Consider the following 18,125-nt stretch of genomic DNA (forward strand, 5'->3'; position numbering starts at 1 on the left):
AAGCACCTTATCACATAGGTAGTGTCTCCGACTCCTGCCAAGTTCCTTCCAGCACGTAAAAAAACCCAACAAAACATCCACAAAACAAAAAACCTCACACAAAACAACCACCAAAAACCTCAACAACCAGAAACCTGACCTTGAAGAATTCATCGCTACTTTCTTAAAATAAACTAACAACTTGAAAATTTAGCTTACTGCTAAGGTTTCAAATAGAAATAGAGACTGGTGAGAAGAGTGTGATACTAAATCATTTACAATTACATTGTTTAAAGAAGTTTTCAAGATGGAATGTTGAGAGCTACCAGTTGAAAGTATATCAAACCAAATTTTAGTTAGGAAATAAGATTCCCATTTAAAGCTGGACACCTTGAACTCTGAAGGTCTTGCAAAACCGGGCAAGTGCCCCAATGTCTTTGTCTGGAAAAAAAACCCACCTGTTTTGGGGACAAAGAGAAGCAGGGCAAGGGGGAATTCCATTTCTATCAACAAGCAAAGGTATTAAGAATTACTGTTTGAATGTTAAAAGCAGACATACAGAACAGGAAAAAATTCTGGAGCTCTCAAGTTCTCTTAAAAGACTTAATTCTGAAACTTAAGTATTGGAACCATTGAAGAAGTTTTCTGCAGTATGTCATTGTCCACACATCAGATCTCCCTTCAGGAAATCAGTTTGCTTCAGCTTTTGGAAGAAAACAGACATTCAAAAAGTTTCATTTCTATGTTCATTTGTTAACGTATTTTGACACTTGAGGATAGACCACCAAATTCCATCAGTCTGAGGACAGACTTAACGAAATCAGAGTCAGTAATAAAACACTAGAACACCTGCACTGTGTTTGTGCTGAGACAGTGATCAAGTATCAAGTATTTTCTCTCAGCTTTTGACGTTATTACTATAGAAATTTGCATCTTCTACTCTCCTAGAAAGCCAAAACTATGAATGCATTGTTTTACACAGATTAATGAATAATTGTTGATGCTCAAATCTGTTGATTTCACACCAGATACTAAACTAAAAGCAAGAGAATTCCAAACACCAAGATGTCCACCCAAGTCTCTTCATGCATTATTCTGAATTTTAAATTGCTGTTACTGATGCTCCCGTCAGTACAAGCCTTCAGTACCACATACACAAAGTAATTCCGACCACCCTACGGCAGCTGATTTTGCTTAGAAAGTGCGCTTGCGATGAAGTGGTAGGTAGTGAAGTACAGCAAAGCCAGTGCTAACATCCTAAAATAACTTGCTAGCACGTCAATTTACTTCCACGCTTTGCCACCAGCTACAGTTTAATGGCAACACTGATCTGTACAGCCATCCCGGAAGTAGATGCAATCTACAGATAATCAAGGTTGCTTGATTTTTTGGGGTTTGTTGACAAAGACTCATGCAAATATGGTTCTTCAAACCAAAAAGTGTACTAAACACTTATATCAAGCGGCAAGATATCATCTTAGACAAATGGAAAGGGTTAGAGTCTTTAAAAAAATTTTTTTAAGAGTAGTTGTCTTTGTAACATTCATCAAGTCTTCACCTGTCTGAATTCTGCAGAGGCTCTGAAGCCTATCAATTTGACACCCTTCCAGATGTTTGATGCACAAGCAGTAGCTGTAAATCATATTTTAAAAGTTGAAGACAGTAAAAAAGAACCAAACTGCAGATGGATTTACAGGTACAGGGACTGAAACAGACAGGAGCGGCTAGGGATAGACCAGAGGATTTCACTGCCATCCAGACGGACCTTGACAGGCTGGAGAAATAGGCAGGCTGAAACATTATTCAGTTCAACAAAGAACTGGAAAGTCCTGCACCATACACCAGTACACACTGGAGACTGACTGGCTGGAGAGCAGCTTCACACCCAGCTGCTGCACACAAGCCAGCAAGATGTCCTTGCCGCAAAGGCGGCTAACAGAATCCCGGGGTGCACTAGGAGGAATGTTGCCACCAGGTTGAGGGAGGTGACTCTTCCCTTCCGCTCAGCACTGGTGAGGCTCCATCTTGAATACTGTGTCCAGTACTGGGCTCCCCAGTAAGAGAAATGAAACTACTAGAGAGAGAGTCTAGTGAAGAGCCACTAGGAGGATTAAGGGCTTGAGGCATCAAACCTATATTTTTTTACACAGTTTGAACAGTATACATAGCAGAGATGCTTTAGGAAATTTAATGTAGCAGTTTTCATAATAGATCTGCTTCAAAAAATAAACTTACTTTACAACAGTTAAGGCCTGAACAAGAAATCCTGTGCTTCAATTGCTTTAAATGAATGGCACACCTTGGAAGCCAAACTGGTAGTAGCAGTCAGACATTCAAAAGGAGCTAATTTTCTGCAACTGACAAAAATGTACTGTTAGTTTGGAGGGGAAAAGAGGGTAGATTTTGCAGCAGTAGAATTTTTACAGATTTTGCATAAACTTTTCAGACAATGATTCATCTGAATTTTTTAACATTGTTCTGGTAATGTTGCTCTCACTGAAGAGCACTAGTATGTCATTATACAAGGTTTTTAAATGTACACTGGTATTTTAAATACCAATACACCGTCCAATGAGACTCTGCTAGTCTTAAGGCAGCAGGTAGATTTCGGGAGCTGAACTTAAGTGCCACGTATACTGCAGTGACACAGTGGGAAACAGTACAAACTCCTGATAAAAAATAAGCCCTTGGAATTGAATGTTACAGGTATACATGTCTATCTAGAGGAAACATTGACCTTTCCTATCAAATTAAGAAAGCCCATATTATCAACAATAAACCAAATGTGACTTCAGTTAAGTGTTTTCATGAAGTTTTCTATAAATGCAATAGTTCCACACACTCAAGTATATGCTGTACAGCAGCATCCAGCACTGACTCAGGAACTCAAGGTCCCATCCACTCTTACGTGAGTGACTGCTTCCCCACCACTATCTGACATACATACCAGAATTCTGCCTAATGCTAGCGGGTCAATTCAGTAAGGCAGCTAACCAGAGAATGCTAGAAGGATGCCAAAAACACTTTCCGTCATGTTCATCTGGTGGTCCTTTGATACACAGCTAAAACTAAAGCTAAAGCTTTTGCTTTAACAGAAATCCAAACAAAGATCAAAGTTGTCTAGAGTTCTATGCCTTTGAAAGCACATTAAGGTTTTGATTGAAAAAAATTTGATTGAAAGTAAGCAGTATAAAAGACCTCTCTCCTGTTCCGTTTCTTGCATATTCTACCAGCTAATGTCACATTCCTGCAGCGTATACTGCTCTTCTGTAAAAAGAAAACAAGATATCAAAGCCTCAGAAAGAGTAGAGAGCTTATTCATCGTTCATGTGATATTCTGCAAGGTACTGACTTCTGAACCTGCTATAAAGATGAACCAGATACTGTTCTTGAGAATTTCTATTTCTAAATAGCTTCCTTGCATACTAACTTTCAATAACATCTAAACATGCTTCAGCATATCAAAAGACACTGATACTTGCTGGTCTCAAGTCTTAACAATAACTCAGCTACCTTATAACAACTAATAATGTTCTACAGACACAAAATCATTAAGACAAATCTGAGAGGAGTGAAGCCAAATCATTTCTGTGCGATAGCCACGTGGATTAAATTCACACAACAGGGCTTCTCAGATGAACCTAATGACTACGACATAGAAATAAAAGAGAAACCAAAGAACAGCTCTCCTTTAAAACTTGAATTAATATACCATTCATTCAATTATAATCTCTTCTGACAAACACAAAGTTAAACGGACAGGTTCTCTCATGCCATTTTAGTTGTGACTGACACATGCTAAAACCAGTTTAAGCCTCCTAAAAGCCGAACCTGTTGTTCACGAGGCAGTTCCCTCTCATATGGTCTCCAAAGTAAAATTACTATGCCACGACTGAAGCAGCTTGAAGAGACAGAAGCCTCTCCTCCAACAGCCGCCATTTGACATTAAATTTCAAGTTCTTGTCTTTGGTTACTGCTAATCATCAGCTCCAATCTTTCCCAGCCTCACCTGCAACTGACAGCTGTGGTCCTTTGGAACTGCAAATGTCTTAAAGGATTCCTCACATCTGAAAAAATGAACAAATCCTGTGGTTCAAGCCAAGGTGGTGAACTGAATACAAGTATTTACCCAGGTACAGCAACACTGGGACCTACTGCAAACTTCACCCACAGCAGACAGTTGGAAATCAGAACAACTACAGGGTTTGCAGTAACTTGCTGTCCCACTAACAAACGTACCAACTTGCGTCCTGTCCTCAGCAATTTTCCAAGATCACCTGTGGGTGAATATCAGCTAGCCTCTGCAGGCACTTCCTTTGGAATCTTGGGCCAATCTCTTTATCCCCTTCCCAAGGGGTAAGCTGGAACAACAGGTATGTGTGGAAGTGAAGAGAGAAAACAAACAGACTAATGAAATAAACATAAGTATACCTGAACAGCTGTCTTCCTTCAACAGCAGACTTGAGATCTAGTTGTCACACAGAGATCTTCTGTCCTGCAAGCTCACTGCTGCTGGGATCTTGAATAGGTTAGGACACACTGAGAGACAGATTCATTTCAATGCTGCTAGCTCCTAACAGACATTACACTACAGCAATGGCAAGCAGTCAGTTGTAGCTCTGAAACAGAAAGAAAAACAGTTTGAGCTTTGATTCACACACAGCTTTCAGCTGCTCAGAAGGGACTGGATCAGACTGGAACCATTTTAGAAAAACCGATGGCAATGGAAAGATTAGTCACAAACAGCAGTCTGAAACACTTTTTTCCGTTACACTGGGTGAATGTATTATCTGCATCTATGTCTTCATTTAACAGGTCTGAGATGGCAAAGAACTGTGGAGCAAAAGAAAGTTCCTTTGCTACCCACTGAGTCCTTTCTGAGGGCTCAAACTAGCAATTGCTAACTAGTGTGATAAACATGGTGATCTCAGGGGAGAAACTCCAACGCTAGTTTCAGCTTAAGACATCCAAGTGTTTTCCTGCAGGCTTTTAACTGCCTTACACTCAACACAGGTGCCATCAAGATTTCTTGGAGAGATATTCACCGAACAGGCTGTTTTCTCTGGCACTTCCAGAAGAAAAGCCACAGTGAGTTGTCTTCTCACCTGATCAAACTGGCAACAGCCAGGCAGAGAAGTAGAGCAGACCAGCTCTAGCAGACGACATGCTAATTACTAGGCTAACAGTAAGGAATATTAATCTCTACAGTTTCTGGATCATACGGCCTCTCTCCTCTTCCAAACAGCATGCTTCTCTAAAAGATGGTTCCCAAAAGGTACACTTCCAAAAAAAACCCAAACAAAACAGTGACGTGTATCCACAACTGTAATCAAAACAGAAACATTTACAACTGTCATTATTTACAGTTATTTCCCTTATACAGGGTAGGACACACTATACTGTTCCTAGACCTTTTAGAGTATTCTAGTTTCTACTGCAATACATGTTATATTGTAACTTCCCCACAAGCTACCTCCTCTGACCTTCTAGAAATTCAGAATAAGCTTGCTGAGTAAGAGACAAGCATACAAAACTAAAACACTGCACCGTTATCATACCATGCAGAAAACTCCCCACCCCCCAAAAACTAGGCTCTAGATCTGGGTCATTTCTTTTTAACACTGCTATAAAAGACATACACCTAGGCATTTAGATTATACAGGTTTTATCCTTCTCCCTCCCTTTGCACTAATGAGATTCTATGTTCATGCAGTAAAGAAGAACTATAATCTTCTCTGTAACAACAAACATTTCTGGAATGGCAGGACTCTTATGAGGCATGCAAGATGTCACATCGTAGGACTCAAGATCCTGGAAGATGGAAACAATGTTTGGTGGCTGAAGGCAAACTGAATGGATTGCACTCTCGGTAGTTCAATGATCATTTACTGTACAAGGATGAAAGACCCGAACAAGGTCTTTCAGCCTGTTTAAGGTCGAAAGACTGAAGAACCAGTTCCAAACATTTTGCAAATATTTAAATTGACCATCCAAACTAAAGTTAACCTAGGCATAGAAAAAGAGGGATGATTTTCAGTCGTTTAGAGCTTGTTTTTCTGAACACGCGGAGTTCAGGACTGTGATGCAGCACGCTGCAGGACAAAGACAATAGGGCTGGAATATAAAATAAATCACAGGTTTGGGGTTTTCTTGTTTGTTTGTTGGGTTTGTTTTTTTTTTTTTAATGCAAGCATTCGTTGAAGTCGCTTTTTACCCAGGATTTCCCAAAAGCAGTCGGGCTGGGGGTCCGACATTGCGAGCCGCCCGCGGGCAGAAACACACACACCCACCCCCCCCAGCCAGGCGCCCATCGCCCCACACCTCGCATCCGTTTGCGTTTGCGGGTGCTGCCCCCGCCGCGGGGTCAGAAGGCGGGAGGCGCGGGGCACCCCCGGCGCCCGCCCCCCCGCGCGCCCACGTGACCGCTCCCGGGAAGTGGGTGAAAGGTCGCGCCGCCGCAGCGCCGCGCAGGCCAGCGGCAGCGCGGAGGGGGGGGCGGCCCTGCCGGGAAGGCGCTGCCCGCCCCGCGCTAGGGCTGCCGTAGAGGAAGGCAAAGCGATGAAGGCAGCAGAGCGTATGGCAGAGGTAGCAGAGAAAAGGGGCGTATTCGCTTGTGCAGCTCGGCGGTTTCTGTTCTGCTTCTCCGGGCTAAAGAGCCTCGGCTGTTTGATGTCCCGGTTTTCTTTACCCAAAAGTAACGTTTTCTTCCTGGAAGAAGCTCTTGAAGCAAGGCTACAACACCTCAAAACTCTAAACAGCCCTCAGATCAACTTCTCTTTCACACCAAGTCACGGCTATGACAGAGCCCCGATACCTGCGTAATCATGCTAAATTACATTTATACAGATCCACACCACACTCACCTACGTTATCGCCTGTGCCACTACAAATTAATAATTACCACTTTATATCGATAGGCTTACAACAGGAAGAGAACCTGCCAATTACCACTGAGGACTACAATACTTTTTTTTATATAACACCCGTTCATAATGGTCAGAAATCACATAGCACAGCTTGTAGATCTGGAAATTGAGGAGGTCAGACACTCAGGAAAATGTAATTGTTTAAGGAAAGGAAAACAAAAGGATGAGACCTTCCTCGTTCTCAGTGCTTACATTCCTATAAACTGTGATAAGGAAGCGAGCAGGTTTCTGAACAGTAATCTTTGCTAAACTTGCAATTTCAATACAATTGTCCTTTAAGTGCTGACAAATTGCCAGGTAAGAGGAAGAATGAGATATTTGTCTTGATCCTGCTTTGCACCTTTCTCTTTCCAAAAAAAGCTGCTTCCCATTACAGTTCCATCAACACTAGTATAGAACTGTTATAACCAGAGTCATATTTTAGTTCGATTTTTTTTTTTCCGGCCTCGACCAGAAAACATAGCACAAAACACGAAAGCTGTACGAAAATGAGGCAAGAAAATGAAAGTTCCAAGATGCTGCAACGATCTTAACCTTTTGCAACAAGTCTGATCCGCATCCTCATTCGGTAAACCTGCCAGGCCATGAACAAAGCGTAACGTTTTCCATCTGTGTTTATCTCAAGAGCAGTTTGCAGGGACTGCGGCTGCTATAGGTGTCACCGCCTGCAGTCACACGAGCACAGGGACTAGTGTCTCACACGCACCGGTCAGGACGTAGGCGCCCCGACCCCACCGCCACAGCCGGGGCTCGTACCGCCGGTGGGTCGGTGCAGCGGGTCACCCAAGCCACCGTGCTTCAGGCGGCGTAGCTGCAGCGAGCGCCCCCGTGTCACTGCGTGCCACCGCTCCCCGCCGCCACCCCCGCCCCGCTCTGCGGCACTACCGACCCCCGAGGCCGGGGACAGACGCCAGCGGGACGGCGCGGGCACCGTGCCTTCCCGGGGCGCTCCCGGCCCCCTCCGGCCGCCCCCCCGGCGGCTGCACCCTTCCCTCCAGCCCCGCGCAGGGGTCAGCACCCACCGCACTCGCACATTTACCACAGAACTTCGCGCTCGCCCAATGAAAATAATTATTAAGCTAAAAACAGACCGAGCGAGCCCGGTCTCGCCGTCCCTCAGCGCCCAGGCGCAGGGTGGCGGGGAAGGGGCGGAGCGGCAGCCCGCAGTGAATCAGCCGGACACGGAGGAAACCACGGCCCGTCGCTGCCCCCTACCCCGTTCCCCCGGAGCCCCCCGCCTGCAGGCGGCGGAGCTAAGCCGAGCCGCGCTGGGAAAGCCGGCGATGGAGGACTTGCGCCCAGCAGCCGCCCGCCGCCACCCACCTGCCGAGAGAATGGCGGTAACCGGCGCTCAGGCGGGGCGGGCCGGGCCGGAGCGAGCAGAGCGGCGAGTGAGGCGCGGCCGCTCCCTCGCGCAGCCTGCCAGAGCCGGGCTTGCCGCCCGCGCCCCCATTGGCTGTCGGCGGAAGGGGGGCGGGGCCGGGACGGGGCCGCAGGAGCGGCCCGTGTGGGCGGAACGGAGGCGGGAAGGGAGGTGGGCTCTGATAGGCGGGGAGGGCGGGGCGCGCTGCGTGATTGGTGGGGAGCCCGGGGCGGGGCCGAGGGGCGTCTTGCGGGGAGCTGAGGGGATGTGGGCTGGGGGCTGCGGGAGTGGGCTGGGACGCGGGCGCCGTGGGGAAGGGGGCTCCGGGGCTGCGAGGAGAGGCCCCGGGGGTGCAAATGTGTGGGGGGAAAGGTGCACGGTGGGAAACGGGGCGCGGGGGGGCTCTGCTTGGTGGCGCCGTGAAGGGGCTGCCGAGAAAAAACGACTTTACGAACAGCTTTCGGTCCCCCTTCTGTGTGGGAGCCCTAGGCGATGGCTCCTTCAAGAGCTCCTTCAAGATGGGCTCTGGCAAGGCTGAGAGTCAGGTGTCAGCGCAGGTGCGGAGCGGCAGGGTTGGTGGGGCTGGGAAGGGGTTTCCAAGGGGAGGTGAGGCCCGACGATGACTCTCACTCCTGGCCCCCTCTGCAAGGGAGCCCTCACTGGCGCCTTTTTCTGTCGAACCTGGGCTCTGGCTACAGTGAGGCGACGGGCGAGCGAGGTTCTTAGGGGGCAGCACAAATGCAGAGCTCCCGTGTTGGTGGGGCTGGGTTGGGGCTGCCCAGGGAAGGTGTGGGCCAGCAACAGCTTTCAGTGCTAGCCCCTCAGCAGGGGAACCCTGAGCTGGAGGTTCGGGGTGCAGCCGTGGAGCCAAGACAGCCTCCCTGGGAAGGCCCAGCCAGTCTGCTCTGCTCCAGCAGATACTGGGATTTGAAGGAAATAAGTACACTCAATACATGTCAGCAAAAATAATTCTATTCTTTAAAAAAATGCAGAATCATGCAAGTAATTCAAATGAAAGCATGCATGTTAGTCTCTGGGCAGAATGGCACTCAGCTGGAAATGAGTAATTTTTAATAAAAAATTTTAATGGGCTGGTCACTTTCAAGAGCTCACAGCTTGAATATCTGATGCTCTGTTTAATTTCAGTATGATAACAGCAGGAAGACTGCTCTGTCCCAAAAGGAGGTCATGGCCTGTCAGACTGCAGCGGTGCCAGTATGAAGTCTCTTCTTTGAGCTAGTACGCGTTGGGATTCATCCATTTTTCCTTTGTGGGCAGACCCACCCAGCCACACACTCCTGCCTGCTGCAATTTCCTGGATGTGTCTGAAGGCTCCAAAAGACACAAACATATGACCAAATCCAGAAGCACGGACACTACAGACACTAAGGCTCTCCCTTACCCTTAAGATCATGCAATGTCAATGGGAAGAAAACCCCATTTCTGGTCAGAATTTTCCCTTCTAGTGTTCTGTGCCTAATGATGCAATTTTAAGATGTTATTGTTTCAGAAGGACACAGAGAAGAAAGCAAGGGAAGGAGGAGGAAAAGAAGAGGGATTTAGGTCTGTTAGTATTAGCAAGGGGAGAAACAGGACAAAAGAATAAATCAATACAAACCCAGCTACATGCCCACATTTGGTAGCATTCACATTTACATATTTTTAGCAATAGCAGATAGGAATTAATTTGTAAAGTTGCAAGAAGGTAATTAATAGCTTAAAAAGAAAAAAACATCTGCAAGTTTTTCATCATGCACAAAGGCAACCTAAAATGTCTTGTCAGGTCTTGAGTTTTATCCTCCAGGTACCTTTTACCTTTCAAATATTGAAAAAATAAACCAAATCTGCTCGTGTTTGTTTTACCAGGAGTTTCATCCATATCTTAATTCCCCAGCCAACATTTTCATCTACACAGCAAATCAGTCAGAGGGGAACACGTGTTGGTGTTAATTGCTTTGATTTCCCAATAATTGTGCAAGCATTCATGAATTAGGGAGCACCCAGATAGAGTGCTTACTTTAACATAACTTCCAAACCCCCTGCAGCTAACCTTAGTAAAGACATGACAAGTATTGCGTTAGGTACGGCTGTAATTATTGTAACTTAGCCAAACCTGACATGGCTCTATTTAGCTGGCAAATGTAAACCTTACAGAAGGAAATCCTGTGAGCAGCTCCCAGTGGTCCTGACGCTGACACCTAGGTCAGGCTCCATTCATGCATTAACCCACAAGGAGCAAGTTAGATGCTTCTGTGAGACCATCCTGTGTGTGTCTTCACTGTGCCAAAGTGCTCTGTCTTCTCTGATAACCATGTTTCTTCAGCTAGGGGTGTAAGGTGATTCTGCCTCTCATGGCTGTAACTGCAGTTATCTGCAGGCCTGCAGTGTGGCCTGTGCTTCTGTAGCAAAGTTGCACAGCTCAGCAAAAGTCAGTCAATTTTTCTTCTGTAAATTATGTATTTTTAATTTCGAAAAAATTATGAGTACGATCAGCACAGAGAACATGTGCTTGGTGCTGTAAGACCTCCCTAGCAGATTAATTTTGACTCTTGTAATCCAAAGAAATCAAACTAATCAATGACAGGCCACATTTATCTGTACTGCAGCAGACTGAAATAATGTCAGTTTACCACGATGGATATGTAGCTCTTGGATTAAATACATTTGGTTATCTTACCCCAGGCATTCAAGACTTCCTGGCTTCTGTACATGCAGCACAGCTTATCTGTAGCAGCTTTTCTTAACCGCTACACCAATCTTTCGTTATATTTACACTTGTCTATTTTTGAACAGATTTTAATGATGACAAACTACTATGGCTTTAACATGGATCTGGTCTGGAAACCTGGCTATCTCCAGTGAAATTTTGTGTTGTTCTGTTTTGGTGTATATTTTTGAATTAATTCGGTTTCTCAAGTTGCTTAAGTCACGCAGTTTTAATATAGACAAGCAATTCTCTTTGTTGTCTTGAAACAGAATTATTCTGCTTATTGAAATTGAATTATTCAAGACCTTCAGAGCACAAATTTACCGGGTGCAGTCTTAGTTGCTTGGGCAGATATTTTCCCAGTCTGCTTGCTAGTCAAAACACCACTGCAGTTTCATTTTAAACAGAACCAAGACCATTTGGGTTTTTTCCTTCCTGTTATCTCCCGTGATACTTGAAAATGAAGGTTTCCACTTCATAGTTAGGATGTAAGCACAGGGCAAGTCAGTGTCTCAGACCAACTTACTGTTGATAGCCTGAGTGGCAAACCAAATCTGTTGTAAGTGAAGTGTAGAACAGCCCCATAATGTAACTTTTTGTAGGTAAGTGTGTGCAGGGCACCTTCCCATGGCACCTGAACAAGGTGAGCAAGACAGGTCTGGTGACAACAAACAGGGTTGGCCAGATCATTAGATCTTCAGTGATGAGGCAAGTCCAGGATTGTCAAGCTGGAAAACTGTCGGGATTAGGGTTTGGATCAACAGGGAGCACAGCCAAGTGCAAGACAGCTGCAGGAAGGCACCGAGGGTGAGAACCTCAGCTTCAAAGCTACTCCAAAGCGAAGCGGGGAGCCCCACTGGGACCTTGCAGCGCAGCTTCCCCCAACAGCTCATTTCAAGACACCTGCACCCAGTGTCTAAACAGGCCCAGAGGTCTGGCAGCCAAAAGCCCAGGAGGGGTGGAGGGCAGATAACCCCAGGGCCCCGACAGTGTACACACATACACGTGTGCAGACTCACAAAATGACCACGTTTACCTTTCTGCGAGATGATGCAGGAAAAGTGAAGATCCTTCCAAAATGCAGTGTCCAAAAGGGTATGGGATTTTTAGTCAAGGGCAAGATGTTGCAAAACTGTGTAGTGCGCATTACTGATGAGTGAAAATCACTGAGTGATTTCACATACCACGAATAATGCCCACACCTTGCCTCCTTTTCTTAGGTGTTCCAGACCACTCCTGTTTCCCAAGCCCTCACTGCTATGATTCAATCGTCTCAGCCACCGGTGTTATACCAAGCAATACCGAGCTCTGCCAGCACAGTTATGTCTCAGACTTTGATCCGGCTTGACCTTTGTTCATTCTTAAATACTTTCTCGTGATGATACAGTAGCAATTCAATATATATTTAACCTGAACAGAATGAGTTGCTATGTCTTGCCCTGCTTTTTTTAGACCAGATAAAATGGATATTACTAACCTCACTTGACTGAGTTGTCAACAGGTTTGTCACCCCATCCTGTGGCAGCCAGAGCTAGCAGAGAACATAGAGTGAGCATCTGTGAGACATTTTGGGAAAAGAAATATGCCCCTCTTCTAAGCAATATCCTTTTTAGAACTGATTATTCACTTTCAGTGTCTTAATGAGTGTTTTGTGTTTGAATTCATTGATTAAGGAATTGCAGAATGATCACTCAAAACGTGTTACAGGTTTTGCTCAGCGTTTATAAATCAAAAGAAAGCGAGTGAACTTTTTCAGTGCTCTGTCAAACTAGCTAGACTTTACGATCTCCTTGGAAAGTGAACACTTGTAGATGCCATCTAGCCAGTAAGTAATGCATTATTGCTTCAGAAATGAAACAATGACAAATTTGCAGGTGGTGAAAACCCACCTAAATTCCATAGATCTGATCTAAGAATTCTCCGTGGCCAGGGTTATGCTCCCAGGGCCTGGTATTACTATTTTGTACCCCTGAGAGAGTCTTACCTATTGTAACATCACCTCCAAAGAGAGGACCAGGGGACCAAGTGAACACAAGCACTGATCAATATCCATTGAGATGAGGATAGGTATAGATCTAATACGCTGCTGACCAAAACGTCCATAAATTTAGCAGGTGACCTAAGTTTTTCCAGAAAAGTTAAATTTATAGCCAAGTAATTCTGGATAAATCCTACTGAGATTTTCTAAAAGCCTGAGCATCTGTGGCAGAAAAGTCCAAAAGAAATTAAATGACATCTGCGTACTCAAAACACCGCATTTTAAACAATTCACTGTCTTTCCAAATTATTTTTGATACATATTGACCAGTAAGAGCCAAATGAATAGTACTGCCATGGCATACAGATGAGATTGCCCAGCAAGTGATGGATATGCCCCACACACAGATTTTTAGATCTCCTGGTTTTAGTTTCTCTCCTGATGTTTCACTTCTTTTCTCTTACTTTGTATGTTTATGACTCCTGGCTTTGTCTTTCACAGTCACATTGGGTGAGGAATATGGATCTCCCTATGCCATCCTGGATGTGAGAAGGTGGATGACATCCCATGTATGAAGGACATTACTTAAGCCTCGCAGCATGTGCCTAAGGTTATGTTAACAGTAGCAAAATGGATCCTGGCCAAGCTTTGAAAGGGAAGTATGGAGCAGGGAGTTTTCTAAGGTAAGGGAACAAGTCAAAAATACAATACTAAAGGTCATGGTATGTTAGAAAAAGCCACAGTGAATGTCGCAACCTAATAGTGCTTGTGTTTGTGACACTCCCTAAACTCTGCAAAAGAAAGAAAACTCTCTGACCTGAAAATACACACCATAATTTCTAGCATAGAGTAGAGGTTTCTTTAGAGAGCATTTGGAAGGTTATTTAGAGGCTGGTTTGTTCATATTACGGAATCTAGGAGATACTTTTGGGAAGACACTGTTACATCCATTTATAAAATATTTTTTTTTATTGTCAATAGAAAATCTGTCCCTCAGACCAACAGTAGCTCACAAATTGATAGCATTGTTTTCCTGAACAGTTTCAAATTCAAGGCATAACTAAAGGGGTTAAGTACTGCAGATTGTTTTGCTCTTTGGGCATCAGATACTGTATGTACTACTTCCTATTGCAATCTACCAGATGGAAGCAGAGCTGTTTGTTTACTACCCACACAGGCCTGCAAGGGCAACGGTATTAACTAGCTGTGTTTATTTGATTTCTAGTATAACAATTATGTGCCTTACAGTAATTCTTAGACTGTGTGCAGAGATTGAAGGAGATGGAACTGCTGTTTAGAGGCTAAGCCTAAAATGAAGGAAGTGAGTTCAATTCCTTGCTACTCTAGGGACAAAGTGAGGTCCTCAATGGTGGTCATCGTTCAAGACAAGCAGAGTACGTGGGAAGTCCATGCAGAAACCAATCTGTGCAGGTGGGGAGTTAGGAGGAGAAACTTCCCTTAATTTCACGTGATTTTGCCATTTTAGACAGAATGCAAAATGCACAGGAAAGACTACATGCCTCCTCCAGCTGAGAGGATTGGAAGATTCCCCTTCCACTTCTTTCATATCTTTTGAACAAATAAAATATAACTCCAAAGCATCGCAACGCTCACTAGAACTGCTGTCGGTTACGTAGCGTTGCTGTGTCAGTGTAGACTTTTCCCTTCAAATGCCAGCAGTTCATCCATAGGTGACTGAAGCACATCCACACTTCATGATGGCATTTTACTTATTAATTGTCATGTTCACTCAGATATGCCTTCTTTAGTGACAAGTACAGCTGTGTGACGACATATTCTTCCATTCTGCCTAGTGCTTTGTGATTTTCTTGCTCTACATTTCAGAGTATCTCCCAGAAAACACAGGGAATTTGGGTCAGACCAACCCTGCCCTTCTTCTCTTGGCATCTAGTATCAGTGCCAGAGCTATTTCCAAAGCGAGCCAGATGAAGTATCCAGTGCTGAACACCATAGCCACAGCAATCAAAATGAGATCCATAGTGCTACTTTTTACAAAGACTTCCTTACCACCATTTCAGGAAAGAAAAGGATATTGTAACTACGCAACATCCTGAAAGAGGACTCATTTTCATTGTAACGTTCATGCCCATGTGTCTGTGCTGTAGTTGCTCTCTTATCAACACCAGCAGATTTCCATAAACAGACTGCAATATGAGCTCAGTTTCATAGACTTTGTTTCAGATGTATAATGCATAACCAAGAGATTTGAAGGCCCTGTAGTCTGCAGCATATGCAAGTCTCGTCTTCAGTCAAAGCTGAGTGCACACTCACAATTAAAATCTACCTTTGTACCTTTTCTATTTAATTTCCTTATCTTTCTATATCTGCAGCCATAATAAAGCATAATTTATTTGCAATGTGTTTCCTTTAGTTTCTGTAGTACAGCCAACTCAAGTGAGGCAGAGTGCTGAGTGAGTAAAAAGAGGAAAAAAATCCTCCAGGAACTGGAGCAGGACAGGAGAAAGCAAGTGTGAAGCTTGGGCAGGGACAACGATTGCACTGGAAGAAAAGCAGTTTCCAATCTCCCTGCATAGCTATACTGCACATCCAGGTTACTGATGCGACTCCTCACCTGCAGCAGTGGTGTGCAGGCTGCTGCTGGGGGCAGGTCCTCTATGGCATGGTGCTCTGTGTGTCATCCTTGCTACAGCTGCTGGGCCTCAGCACCCTCCGCACCCTCAGCACCTGATCATCTTCCTCATCAGATACTCTGGTATGCTTGTGTGCTTGCTGTGGCAGCAAATATCACAGCTCTTCTGTGGATTCATGGTGCTAACCCTTGCATAAAGATATTTAGTTCCTCACTCTGCCTGTATGAATTCTGTTGCAGGATTCTGGGCATCCACTTTCTTCCCCTTCAGCTCCTGCTGTGCCCTGTTGCCTTTGCTGGCCCTGATGACACTTGGAATCTTCTTGCATCCTTACCGGGAAGAGATGAAACATGCATTTAAAAGGCAAGCAAACATTGCCATAACCTCTCAAGTGGTCTCTAGGAACACTGTGGGGGTAAGGGGGGAAGCACAGACATCAAAGCAGTGCCAGATACTCATAAATAGTACCCAAATTGGGCAGTACCCACAGTTATGCTGAGATTTTTTAACTGCCCAAGACAGCTATGATGCAGTGGGAACATTCTGATACCAGCCCTGGTTCTCCAAGAGTGAAGCAGCACAGGGTGATGAACCAGTTAGCAGACTGTCCAATACTGTGCTTTAAATACAGGGTTACAAAGATGGATCCCAACTATAAAGTTCAAAGCTGCAGCTGCAAAACCAGGATCTTAGTTAATGTTCATAAATGTTTAAATTAGAAGCCCAAATTTTCCATTCATCTGCCATGAAACCTCTGTCGTCAAGCTAGGGGTTTGGAGGTTTTTTTGCCTTTTTTTTTCCCCATCAGAAACTGATGTCAACACCAACAAAGTCAATGGCCAGTTTTTACCACTAATGCCTTACTAGGGAGGAAAATTATTTAAAGACTGGAGAACTGCCAGGTTCAAAAGCTAGTTAGGTAATTGTTTTATTCTACAGTTTTCTGTTCTCCTGTTCCATTTATTCTCCTCCCTGCATGAGGAAGCCCCTTCCAGAACAAGCCATTTGTCATGTTGATCTTTCTTCCTCACTTAATTGGCAAAACTTATTGCCTTTATATATTTATAATTTAATATTTCCTGAGCACATTGATGTATCTACATATATAAAGGCAAAGCAAGTCTGGAAAATATGCTTTACACTTGGTGCAGTGGAGTTTATGGCACTCTTCACCTAAATATAAGCAGGTTAAAGATTGGCTCTGTGGGTAAGTAGCTAAGAAAATCACTACAATATTTTTCAGTTTCTGGAGAAATTGAAGCATTTAGTCATGTTTAACAGAGACCATCCTAATAAGCAATAAAAATTGTTACAGACAGCAAAATGTTTGACTAACCTATTTACCAACATTAACTTCAGCTCCTATCAAGATGGGCAGCAGAAAGTAAACCAAGCAGCGCACAGGTACTTTTGTCCTGTTTGGCTGACTCTTTGTAGTGACGTAAGCATGCAGCGGACTTTGTCCATATTTTTGACTGAATAGTTAAATTCAGTGTAATTCTGCTCAGTTTTGTGGTTGTACAGCAAGGACAAGTTCTACCCATACATATCTAAAACATACATCACAACCACATGAAGAGCTGAGAACAGATAAGAAAAGGTGCCTGGAAGCACAGTTTGCCGAAGTATTTCGCAAACAAGTTTTCCAGGACCTAAAAAAAAATAATACACATGACTTTGTGGGCTATTTACTAACCTGTAGGCAGGTCAGCTTCCTTGCCATATCTGCCAGGCTGCCTCTCAAAATGCTGGCAGCCAGGGAATGACTATTGCAAAGCCCCACGTTCTACCTGCTGGAGCTTTACACTCCTGTTGTCTGTAAGTCTAAGGCTACTTTGCATTTGTGCCTGGTAAGCTAATGAGTTTAAGAATCACATGGACGACCTGCTGGCTGACTAGAATACCACTACCTAGAAATATGTTCCTGCAGTTTAATGAAGGAAGAGAAGGATCATGGGAAAAATAGCTAAGACAAGAAAGCCATCAGTATGTGGAATTATTAAAAGCATCTAGGGCTGAAAAGTCTCCGTGTTCTGTATGACAGTATAGGATGAACTAACTGGTCAGAGAAGGAACTGAAATTGCACCTCTCCTTCAAAGACTATACTTTTCTGAATGATTTAAAATGAATAGTGAGGAAAAGCAATATTGTGAAACATCACGGAGTGCAAGGGGAGACTGCTTTCTTCCAAAGCTCATGAAAATAGTAAACAGTTGTTTCTCAGGATATAGTAATGCAGGCCTAATGTTTGTAGCAAAGTGTTAGTGATTGCCAGTAAGTGATTTTATGTGACTTTCCTAGGAAGCTAATACGATTTGAATCATGAACTTGATGCAGGCAGATTTTGGTTTTTGAAACAAATACATGAAAATGACTTTGTGGAGAGAATACCCGTGGGAAAATCACATGCCCTAGAATAATGCCATTTGTAAAAGGCCATAATAATTGGTCCCTAATAGATGTCCTTATTTTCATGAACACTGAATTTGATTCAGTATCTCAAAATGATCTTAACTTCGAAGGCTTGGTGAGGTATTGCATTGCTTCACATTAGGTCCT

The 18,125-nt window shown here is 44.1% G+C and overlaps 1 protein-coding gene and 1 long non-coding RNA gene across 12 annotated transcripts in view; one reads left to right on the forward strand and one right to left on the reverse strand.

The window, feature by feature from the left end:
• Nucleotides 1–8,355, reverse strand: part of CPT1A (carnitine palmitoyltransferase 1A) — a 45,801-nt gene extending 37,446 nt beyond the window's left edge. For 2 of the 11 annotated variants that reach the window (XM_037403074.1, XM_037403079.1), the window contains exons 1-2: nucleotides 8,229–8,355; nucleotides 4,411–4,598 (exon numbers count right to left, since the gene is read on the reverse strand). The gene's annotated coding sequence lies outside the window, so the exon portion shown is untranslated. Of the gene's footprint in view, nucleotides 1–2,214; nucleotides 2,337–3,988; nucleotides 4,047–4,218; nucleotides 4,341–4,410; nucleotides 4,599–8,228 lie in introns of all 11 variants that reach the window. The other 9 variants (XM_037403069.1, XM_037403073.1, XM_037403072.1 and 6 more) reach the window with 9 other exon arrangements.
• A 341-nt stretch (nucleotides 8,356–8,696) lies between these two features.
• LOC119154760 lies at nucleotides 8,697–12,551 on the forward strand. The gene is made up of 3 exons (XR_005106529.1): nucleotides 8,697–8,825; nucleotides 9,415–9,714; nucleotides 12,196–12,551. It is a non-coding gene; the product is annotated as an uncharacterized LOC119154760 (long non-coding RNA).
• Nucleotides 12,552–18,125: the final 5,574 nt, after the last annotated feature.

Source organism: Falco rusticolus, chromosome 10, assembly GCF_015220075.1.
Source record: "Falco rusticolus isolate bFalRus1 chromosome 10, bFalRus1.pri, whole genome shotgun sequence".
Lineage (NCBI taxonomy): Eukaryota > Metazoa > Chordata > Aves > Falconiformes > Falconidae > Falco > Falco rusticolus.